The sequence below is a fragment of the Nicotiana tabacum genome, chromosome 2 (genome assembly GCF_000715075.1).
Source record: "Nicotiana tabacum cultivar K326 chromosome 2, ASM71507v2, whole genome shotgun sequence".
NCBI lineage: Eukaryota > Viridiplantae > Streptophyta > Magnoliopsida > Solanales > Solanaceae > Nicotiana > Nicotiana tabacum.
Window position 1 is genome coordinate 56,306,652 of NC_134081.1, and position 6,541 is coordinate 56,313,192.

General features: G+C 30.3%; 1 pseudogene; it reads right to left on the bottom strand.

Moving 5' to 3' along the window:
• Positions 1–407: 407 nt before the first annotated feature.
• LOC107762703 (short-chain dehydrogenase reductase 2a-like) lies at positions 408–2,706 on the bottom strand (annotated as a pseudogene).
• Between the last annotated feature and the right edge of the window lie 3,835 nt (positions 2,707–6,541).

The following is a 6,541-nucleotide window of genomic DNA, read 5'->3' on the forward strand; positions in this document are numbered from 1 at the left end:
AACCAAATCCAAATAAATTATGTTCCAAAACTAATTCTTCCAAAGTCAAATCCAAATACAAACAATTGTATTTTCCTAAACACTAATCTAGAACCAATTCTTCCTCAGTCAAATCCAAACACCACATTCGTTCATTCACGAGATAACTCTATATATAACAAAACAAAAAAAAATGTTTTTTTTTTTTCTCACTACAAGCCAATGCAATTTCTTGAGGTAGTAATCCCACCATCCACAACAAGATTATGACCACTTACATATGAATTCTTTTTGTTGTGCTCGAGGATCTTATGGAAATTTTAATCATATGGAAACCTTTGCTATAAATGTATATTTACTCCTTCGGTGATAGCTTTCAATAGAATTGAACCCAAATTAAATCTTAAAGACTTTGGAAAACAACCAAATCCAAATAACTTATGTTCCAAAACTAATTCTTCCAAAGTCAAATCCAAATACAAACAATTGTATTTTCCTAAACACTAATCTAGAACCAATTCTTCCTCAGTCAAATCCAAACACCACATTCGTTCATTCACGAGATAACTCTTTGTATAACAAAACAAAAAAAAAACGTTTTTTTTCTCACTACAAGCCAATGCAATTTCTTGAGGTAGTAATCCCACCATCCACAACAAGATTATGACCACTTACGTATTTGGATTCATCACTTGCCAAATAAAGTGCAGCCTCAGCAATATCCTTAGCATTTAAATTTGTGCCTTTCAAATTTCCCAAATTTCTGACAAATTCCTCCATTTTCTCCACTTCTTCTTCACAAGGCACCCCCAAGTTTCACCCCATTTTCTTCTCCTCCGTCTCCTTCATCTTCATTGCAATGGTTCCATGCATTAATCAACATTGATGTCGCGACGCCAAAGGGTGAAATACAATTAACCCTAATCCCATGACACCCTAATTCACAAGCAGCATTCTTTGTTAGCCCAATAATTGCATGTTTTGAAGCTGTATATGCATGTGGTCCTAGCCCTCCCATAACTCCAGCAACACTAGAAGTTGAAATTATGCAACCATAGCCTCGTGGGATCATAACCCTAGCCGCGTGCTTCATTCCCAGAGCAGCTCCTCGTACGTTAACCGACATAATTTTATCAAATTCATTAGGATCGAAATTGACTATGCTCTTCTTGTGCTTTTTTTGGTTTCCCAAAATTCCAGCATTGTTGAACATAATATCGAGATGTCCATACTTAAAAATTGTTGAGTCAATTAAGTTCTTTATATCTTCCTCATATGTAATATCACAATGAAAATAAGTGGCTGAAGGTGACAAAGAATTGGCTAGAGCATTGCCAATGTTGTCCTCTATGTCTGCTATTACAACTTTGGCTCCATGTCTGGCAAATAGTCTCACTGTTGCCTCTCCAATTCCTCTAGCTGCACCTGTTACAATTGCAATCTTTCCTTCTAGCCTGTACAAAAGAAAGGAGATTAAATTAATCCTCAGTTACAAATAATTCTACGATCAACAAGAAGAAAGTCAAACTTCCTTAGTTTCATTTTATATAGCGATATTTGACTCAACACCAACTTAACAAAAAAAGACTTTTGTTGCATACCATAAGCTATGTACCAATAGAACTTGTAATTTTAAATATTCATGACACTTATATGGTTTATAAGATTTCAAAATAGAAAGGTATCATTCTTTTAAGACAGACTAAAAAATGTCATTTATATAATGAAACAGAGAGGAATTAAGCAAGCAAGCAGGACACAAAAGAAAAGGAGAATAATGAATTTAGATAAGTAAACAAAAGAAAAATGAGTATATTTTATTTCAGTAGTATTTCAATTATTTTTCTAAGATCAATGGTGGCTGTTTAAACGCGCTTTCCAGAGTTTATATTTTCTTGGAAAAGCTACCGGCTTCGTGAGGGTTGGAGACAATAAAGTGTGGAAAAAGAATATCGTCGGGGAAAAAGGGTTTATTCTTCTTTTTTTTCCTTTTTCTTTCTTCTTTTTCGAATTAAGAGATCGATAATATTTTATAAGATCTTTACAGCTTTTTCATGCAGAAACATGCATGAAAAATAAGAACTTCTTGAATGGTGAGGAAAGATACTACTCTGGTCGTTTCATTATATATAGCGATGATAAAGAAAAAGTGTTTGACACATACTAAAATAAGTTTTAAACATCTTATAACATTATTTCCTTGCTTATAACGAGACCATATTATTATTAAAAGTAAAGTATGAAGTTTAAAGTTAAAGAATAGAAATGTGTCATTATTTTTAAAAAATAAAAGACTGTCATCTAAAATGAAACTGAGGATAGAATTTATACTCCCTCTGTTTCAATTTATGTGAACCCATTTAACTGGGCACGGGGTTTAAAAAAAGATAGAAGACTTTTGAATTTGTGGTGTAAAATGAGGCACATATATTTTGTGTGACTATAAATCATTGCGTAAAGGTAAATTATTTTCAAATAGGGAAAGAGGTTATTCTTTTTGGCACGGACTAAAAAGGAAATAGGTTCACATAAATTGAAACGGATGGAGTATTACCTTTTCATAAAATTTGCAGAACCAATTTCCTTCGATATGGCATGAACTTCGGTAAAAGGTTTCTCAGGCATCACTTGAGCAGGCATTATGAGAGTCTGCAAGAGATGAACATAAAGGACAGAGAATATAGAGATACAGTGAGAATAATTATAGAGTTGTTGGGTTTATGCTTTAGAGAAAACAGGAAAATTTATAGGGGATTTAGCAGCCACCCCCCCCCCCCCAAGAGAACTAAGGGGGGTGGATTGTGGGGCTTGGGGGAGGAGGGTGGTTGGGGTATAGTGTGAAATTCCCAACTTTGAGGGCAATTTCCTTGGGAATTCCCGTAACCTTAACCAAACTTGGCTTGCGAGCTCGCTTTACAACACTTTTGGCTTTTCACCAGTTTCATGTGTTCATGTGCTAATGCCACAGGCTATGCATGTAAAAAAAGGTTGACCTTCTATATATGTTGTTAGTGTAAAAAAATATAATATGTAGCAAAATGTTATATATATATATATATATATATATATATATATATATATATATATATATATATATATATATATATATATATAAAGATTAGACCCCTAGTAAAAAGGCATACTAAACTGTTCATTCATATCGTAAGTGAAATATGACCAATTAAACTAAGTGATCTCCCTACCAACTCTTTAGACTTCATAAAAAATTAATCTCTATGTTTTAGTGTATAATTACATAGCTTATTTACCAAAATAAAGTATAGTTAAATTTCTTACCTATTTAGAAATCTTTAAGATATTTTGAGTAAATCTGGTTGGTTGGGATTATTAATTTTCAGAAACTGTTACCAAAAGAATATTGGTAAGTCCTCTTCAATTTGTCCAATGGGAATAACTACAATACAATGTCTTTCTATATTCACATATTATACAGTTTGTAATTCATAACATAATGTAACCGTTTATTGCTTGCTTTTATATTATTTTTGTTACATTAGATTGATTGAAATCTAAGGAGATCTATGGTGAATAAAAATAACACTATAAGAAAAATAATGTATACATCCACTAATCAATTCCTCAATAATAATTTAGATAGCTAATAAGCCATGAATGGACCAGGAATGTGAAAATCCACTTCCATTTGTTTTTTATTGGAACAAAAACCATCTTCCACTTGTCGCTCAACCTAAAAATTGGAAGGAAACAATGTTATTTTTGACACATAAAATAGGAATTGTTTAACTGCAATATTAATGGAGAACTGACTGTAGCTTATACCATTACTTAAATGATCACTCAACTATCCAAAATTATCTATTAAAGTTATTTTTCTTTCGTTTTTAACGAAAAAATCACTTAACTATGCCTATAGCACCCAGAAGGTCACTCAACTAGATTTCTCAAACTTTTGATTGTCATTTACCTATTTTTCCCTCTTAATTATCAACTTTTATCTTTTTCTTTTTTAAATTTTATAGAACCTATAGAACAAATAAATTTTATTTATAAAATAAAAAATAAAAAATTAGTTTTTTAGCATATATAATGCTGGAATAATAGTATAATTGAGCATAATTTTCAAGAATATATGATGTATATTATAAAAATATCATTATTTAAATAATTATTTTTTATATTACGTGCGTGGAATATATATTTTAAATTTTATTTTTAATTCTCAATTGTGTAAGTAAATTTTTGAGTTTTTGTTTTTAATATCAATATTATTATTGAAGAAATTTTTCTTATTAATTGTTTTAAACTATGTTCAATATTTTATTATTCCAACATTATATATGCTTAAATACTAATTTTTTAATTTATAAATAAATTTACTTATTCTATAGGTAAGTCCATAATATAAATTAAAAAGAAAAAAATTAAAATACTAAAAAGTTAAAAGAAAATAAAAAGAAGACAAAAATTGATAATTTAGAGGGTCAAATAGGTATTTGGTAATCAAAAGTATGAGAAATCTAGAGTGACCTTCTGAGTGATGTTGGCATAATTAAGTGACTTTATTATTACAAACGAAAGAAAGATGACTTTAGTAGGTAATTTCGGATAGTTGAGTGACCATTTGAGTAATGGATATATATATTAAATGATTTAACATTTATGTACAAAGAATTAGATTACAAACAACGTGAAAAATAAAGCGAATTAATTTTTTCAACAAATTAAAATATACTAATAAAATAATAGTTTTTTATATCAGTGTATATAAAATAAATCATTTTGAAGTACATGATTATCTTCAGTTTCAAAACAACACCACAAAAGAATGAGGGGTTTAGTAGTACTTCATATAACCATACAGTTAAAAATCACGAATCCACCTTTCTGTATATTATTATCATATTATTACACTACTAATATGATAACGGGATAATGGACTAATCTATCTTAGGATGTACTACATTTCTTCTATAAAAAGCAATACCTTAAGGGGTGTTTGGTTCACATACTAGCTTAAGTGATTATTAGTACACGTACATATTTCTATTTCATATTTCTTTCGTTTAAAAAATATATAGATACTCGTATAATTTAATTTGTTAATACGGCCAACCAAACAGCACATTAAATTATGCACTGGTTTTTTTTTGTTCTGCACCCAACCAGACATTTATAACTTTATGTGAGAATTAATTGCGCCGGTACAATCAAACCAAACAACCCCTAAACATTTTTAGTTTAGTAGATTGCTCCTAATGATAATCATACAGTCTGGATATCATGGAATCATAGTCATCCTAGGTAATTAAGTTACAACTATGATATATAGTCAAATGTCAAAAGATCCCCCAAAACCAGCTGTGAAGATTCCGATCTGCTTGAAAAGTTATGCAACCTATAGGAAAGTGAAACTAGGAATTTGATTAAATTAGTGAGTTATTTACAGTTTGATTCTTGAAGAAGCACGCAACTATGTCTATCTGTATAAAGTTGACATAACAAAAACCTTAAAATAAATGTTGGCAGTGATGATTGAGGTACTAAATTCGTGCCAACACAATGTACAAGTTGGATTCTGTATCTGTATTTTGCAAATTTTTGCGATTCTGGAGAGATCCTAGATCTCTGAAGCTATTGGATATTGTCAAAAATCAAAATGTTTAGTGGGACGTATATTTTTTTTAATAACTATGTCCGGGCCAGTTTGTCTCCCTCTCGACTAATCCCATGGATTAAATTAGTGAATTATTTACAGTTGATTCTTGAAGACACCCGCTATCTGTACATATAGCAATTTTGTACAGGAAGTATGTAAAACCTACAACAGTTCCAGATTAAAAAATTACTAGCACTACGCTGGATTGAGATAACGAATTCGTGCCAACACAGTGCACAAGTTGGATACTGTATATCTGTATTTGCATTTCTTGGGATTCTGGCAAGATCCTCTCTGAAGCTATGTTGGGTATTGTGAAAAATCAAAATACCTAGTGGGATATACTAAATTTTGTTATAAATATATTATATTATGGATGTCTATTTAGTACTCCATTGTAAATAAATTTTTTGAAGAATCAGCTTATCCATATTGGACCCCGCCGTAAAAATATTTATATATTTAGTACTTTATTGAAAATAAGCCTCCTGAAAAAGCTTATCATTTCGGTAGTCCGTTGTGGATAAATATTACTCCTGTAGAAGATTATCTATAACTGGTATAATAACAACTTACAAGAAGTTTACAAGCAGCTTGCAGTAGAAGCTTGCAAACAGCTTATGCAGCAGCTTACACAACAACTTCTTTTCTTCTATAAATAGATGAAATTTCAGTTCATTATATGCATGAAATTGAAATTGAATAATATATCAGTTTCTCTCTATACTTGTCTTTATTTTACCGTCTTTATTTTATAACAAATTTGAAGTATTTGAAAAAGTTATCCAGAAAGTATTAATTATTCCACTAATTTAAAGAACCGATAGCAAAATGACATGTCCACAAATTCATACAATCTCATTCCTAGATTTTAAGAGTGTGTTTGTTATGAACGAAAATATTTTTTGGAAAATATTTTTCAAT